The 5,091-nt window shown below is 38.9% G+C and overlaps 1 long non-coding RNA gene across 1 annotated transcript; it reads right to left on the bottom strand.

Moving 5' to 3' along the window:
- Positions 1 to 522: 522 nt before the first annotated feature.
- Positions 523 to 3,074, bottom strand: LOC111024432 (uncharacterized). The gene is made up of 3 exons (XR_002603333.2): positions 2,195 to 3,074; positions 2,060 to 2,097; positions 523 to 816 (listed from the first exon to the last, which is right to left on the bottom strand). It is a non-coding gene; the product is annotated as an uncharacterized LOC111024432 (long non-coding RNA).
- Positions 3,075 to 5,091: the final 2,017 nt, after the last annotated feature.

Raw genomic sequence — 5,091 nt, forward strand, 5'->3', positions numbered from 1 at the left:
CAAGCAGGTATGGTGGCGTTGGACATAGCAACCTCGATGCAGAAGGACATGGTGACAACAAACCAAATGCTTAAAGAGATGGCCTTGGAAATGAAGAACACACCAGCACATCTGCCTCTTCCACCGTTTGCCAAATTAATGAACTCAATTGTTCTTATTGTAATGATAACCATCTTTATAAGAATTGTCTGTGTAACGCCCCAGGATTTTCAATATTTCCAAACGGGGACCGTTACTAAGACTACCTAAAATGTTCACTTAAACAAGAGAATTATCTTCACAACAAGACTAAACAATAAAACTACCATACTTCTTCTGCGCTATTCTGATTTCAATAATCGAGAGCTTGTACAATTAAAACAACAACACTAAAGATTTAAGAGAACTCAAATCCTTTACAGATAATCCATTTAATTACCAACTTAACATTATCCAAACTCTTCAAGGAAACCTTTACTAACCATAGACCATCCACTAAATGAATATAACCTCGAATGACAACGAAGCAAAAGCTAACTCAAGTTCGATCAACTTAAACAAATGTATTCATAAGTATCCTAAGAAGATTACAGTCCCAGAGTTCAAGAAGCTAACAAAATTAATGTTCTAAAAAGAATAATGAATTGGCCACCTTAAAATATCCTCTAAACCATAAAACTAAACAAAACCACCCATTAACAACACAACTACAAGATGAAATAATTTCAACTATCCTAACTAAAAGAATTAGATGCATGCAGCACAGCTAATGGTCTTTCCGATCAAGCCTCCTCCTCGCCACCACCATTCCAAAGAGTAACCCTTTACCTACAAAGTCTGGTGAGAAAAATAAGGGGTGAGTACAACCACGGTACCCAGTAAGCATCACATACTTGAAGGGTCATGCACAAACAGCATGCTTTGCAAAAAAATCCACACATCATGCTTATCAATAACTTCAAGCTTTAAATAAAAAGAAACATATTGAAAGAAGTAGTTTATGCATAAGTTTAACTAAACATACACCATGCATGTCAAACTCATCCTTACATCTTAACTCGCTAGTTCTCTTTCTTAGTTCCTCCAAGACTTACTCCTTCGAGTCGTACCGACCCCTGACCTCGCATAGCCAAGGCATCCACAATTCTCTACGGTGCTCGACGTTGGACCTTGACATTTATCCCTAAGGCCTCAACTACTACTAAACGTAATGGTACTTGGCCTCCAAGCAACTTCTAACCAATCACATCGTGTTAGTCCTCCAAGTCTAACTCCTCGAATCATATCGGCCCTTGCCATTTATCCCCAAGGATCGACACTCATCTACAGAAGCTTGGCGTTCGACCTTGCCATTTATCCCCAAAGCCTTGAACTGTGCATCGACGACCCTTGACATTTATCCCCAAGGTATCGACGACTACTCAACGTATTGGTCCTTGACCGCCACTACATCAAGACCCAATACTAATTCAACAAAATATAATCACCGTGCCGACCCCCGACCATTTGTACCCAGAGCCTCGACACTCATCTCTACCAAGTTAGGGTATCGATCCCCGACCTTTGCACCTGGAGCTTCGATACCCAACTAGTGATGTGTCAGCCTTTTTGGCCTTGTTAGTTCTCCATTTACTTTATTACATCGCGGAACTGTCACCAGAGACCTACATGCTTTTCAGCCATAACCCATGCAGCACTCAACTTACAATAAAACCAGCATGCTTCCAGAACAAAAAACAGTAAGCTAAAAATGAGATAACATGTCCAACATGCATGCGCAACACAACAGATTTCTCCTACATTATTTCAGTATGCTTTTATGAACACAACTATACAACGATAAAGCCATTCATAATCCATAATGCTTCCATGAATACCACTAAGCACCAAATCCAATAATGCAAAGCAAATCAGTTATAAACAACCAGAAACAACATGATTTCATTCAAACTACTTATCATTATTAACCAATATTCACAAAGACACAATCAACTTACATATTAATAAATAATAAACACAAAGCTCCAAACAATTCATACATATTTAAACAACAAACATCCCCCAAGTAAGAACTACTTACAAATGACCATAACACTACTAAGCTCGCCGAAGTATTCCCTAAAACAAACGAGATTACATTTGCATTAGAAATCCATTGGAAACACTTAAATTAATTGAAACCAAGCTTGACGTGATTCGTTACCTACTAACTCACATTAAAAACTCTTGGGTTAGGAGTGGGTCGTTGTCGAATAAGCTCGGCACTTCAAAACTGAGTTCAAAAAGTCTCGGGCTTGCTGGTCCTACGCTGAAAAGGAATGGGTAACTCAAATCAACCTTCGTTTTAGTGTCGGCAAGTGTCGAAAGGATGCCGAAAGGGTTGGGTATCATGGATTTGGCTTCGAACACCAGTGGGTATCAATAATCAAGCTTTGTACAAGGGTGGGTAAGCGTCGAAAAGATGTCGTCGGGAGCGGGTATCGCAAATTGACTTCATACAAGGGTGGGTATCGTGAATCGGGCTTCATTTGGTTATGGGTCAACACTGAAAGTCACCGGAACAAAGGAATCATCATGAATCGGGGCTGAGCATCACAAATTCAAGCTCGGGTCGCCGGATCTGAGCCAACACCGCGGCTGCGGTAGGGTGACCGCCATATCTGGCTTGTGGAGGCAGCGCCGCCGCTGCAGCGAGGTCGCGCACCACCTCCGACCGGGTCGGAATCAAACTGAAGTCGGAGCTCCCGCATGCAGACGCCGCCGTCGATGCCGTCATGGGGACTAGACCATTGAAACACCGCACGATTCATTCGCGAACTGCTGCCAAAGCATAGCGCCGCCGCTGGAACGACAACATATGAGGTTGAAGCCGCGCCGCCGCCGCCGCCGCTGTGTGCTGTCAAGTCGCCGCTGGTATCACCGGTTGCCGGAGGAGAAAAATCCAATGGGGGGGTGGCGGCTGGGGTTGAAGAAGAAGAAGAAGGAGAAAACTCCGTGGAGGCTAGGGCTTTCTATTTTAATTGTTGTTTTGTTTTCTTCCTTTTCCTTTTCTTTTACTAAAAACCAAAAAGGAAAATAATGATATTAACCAAAAACATTACTAATGTCTTTAAATAAAAGGGATTTTCCCTGATCCTTTTTTAGAAAGAAGACCTACTTTAAAGGATTTTGATAAATTAATTAAGAGATTAACTTAATTTAAAACTCAAAATAAAGTCCCAAAACGGAAAAATTAAATTTCCAAACATTGAATTAAGATTTAACTAAAAGTTCTTCCCAAAATTTGAAAATCATAATTAATTTAACTAACGGAAATAAACTTAAATTTTAATTTACCGAAAATTAGAACTTCAAATTAGAAAACTAATAATTTAATTTAACAGCTTAAAGGAAAATCCAAACGCTCAATTTAAAACTTAAAAAAAAAAAATAACCCGAAAACTCGGGACTGCATTACCTAGCTTCTGTTTATTATGTAGGTAACGGGAATAACTAGAACTTCAAGCCTTACTCAAACACGTATAATTTAGGGTGGAGACATGTTGGGACTTTCTTTACCTTTAAAAGATAAAAGACATGTGCAAACGTACACGGTCACAAGTAATACTTTGGAGTAATCCAAGGTTTAATCTTCAGGGACTTGTGCTTTCAAAATCAAGTAATGAAGTGAAATGGTTCAAGAATGCAATTGTGGTTTATGAACGAAATAATGAAAACCAGGGGCTTCAAATATCAAGCAATTTTGTAAAACACAACCTATCTGCTTCCTACCTTAGTTTTGATGGAAAATATGGAAGATACATACTTTAGGGAAATTACGCCAGCCACAATTTCGCTAAACTTGGGAATATGAGTTCTACTCCTTCCCGAACCGCTTTGGGGTGCTGTAGAGGCTAGGGTAACCTACAATCATATTTCTATGTGTGATTCAATACTAGAAAGTATTTATCAACTCATTTTCATTTATGGGTCAGATGACCTATGTCTAGGACCGTGTTTTATGCGCTTATGTATAAGTCACATCCCATGTTGGTTTCCTATTATTTTACCTATCACACCCTTCTCAGAGTTGGGCTTTAGTTCACAAATCAATTTCCCAGTGGCCAAATGGAAAAAAGACGTAAGATAATTTTTTAGAAACCAACTCAAGATTACACTAGGTGCAATCTGGCCAAATCCCGAGCATGTTCGAAATCAAATCATTTTGGCTAAAGCATTCCACAGAGAGGTTGATAAATAAATTAGGACATAATTAAAGGAAAGAAAATGCACAAAAACATAAAAGAAAGAATTTTCATTGAATTTAAATGAATAATAACGACGTACAAGGAGTTCTAGCTTAACCCCCTTCTCTCTCGAGTGTGAGGGGAGTGTAAACTCGTTTAAGAACTTTAAAAGAACAAAATATATGAAGAATGAAAGTACGAACTTGAATTAAAAGTAACACAATAAGTAAAAGTGTGAAAATGCAAGGAACAAACAACTAAGACATAACTCCAAAGCTTATTAACGAGAACTACAGCTAGGAATGAAACAAATGAAGATGAAAATGAGATTATTTGCTGCTGGGGGAGAGACTCCCTTATATAGGCCTTCAAAGAGGTTGGACTTCTCACCATTTTAGGAGGAAATGTGTTAAAGATTCTCCCAACAACCTCTCATTGACTTGGACTCACGACTTTTGCTTCATTTAAACACATTTGAAATGAATTTGTTGCCCTTCGTTAAGTGAAACGCACGTTTTGGAGGTGTTGACTTCCCAAATTGCCCTAGATGCAATTCGCAATTCCTGCAAAACAGAAAACTGTAATTTTCTTCCAACTTTGACCACGTTTTTCTCACATTTTCCCCAAAGTACCATACATTGCAAATTATCCAAAAATGTCCTATGTATGTTCTACTTTAATAATATGTAAACCTTTTTAGCTAATAATGATGGGAAATGGTTTGTTTTTATGGTCAAAGAGGCCTACCGAGTCATATTTCTACAGTAAAAAGTCAACCCTAACAGGATACCATCCCAACTTTTCATGGGGGGTCAAGGAAGTTCTAGTGGACCAAACTAAGGGTAGAACCAGCAGTACAAACAATTCTATGTTCTCTCTACTTTCA

The sequence above is a fragment of the Momordica charantia genome (genome assembly GCF_013281855.1).
Source record: "Momordica charantia cultivar OHB3-1 chromosome 9 unlocalized genomic scaffold, Mcharantia_2.0 BLBB01000009.1, whole genome shotgun sequence".
Taxonomy (NCBI): domain Eukaryota; kingdom Viridiplantae; phylum Streptophyta; class Magnoliopsida; order Cucurbitales; family Cucurbitaceae; genus Momordica; species Momordica charantia.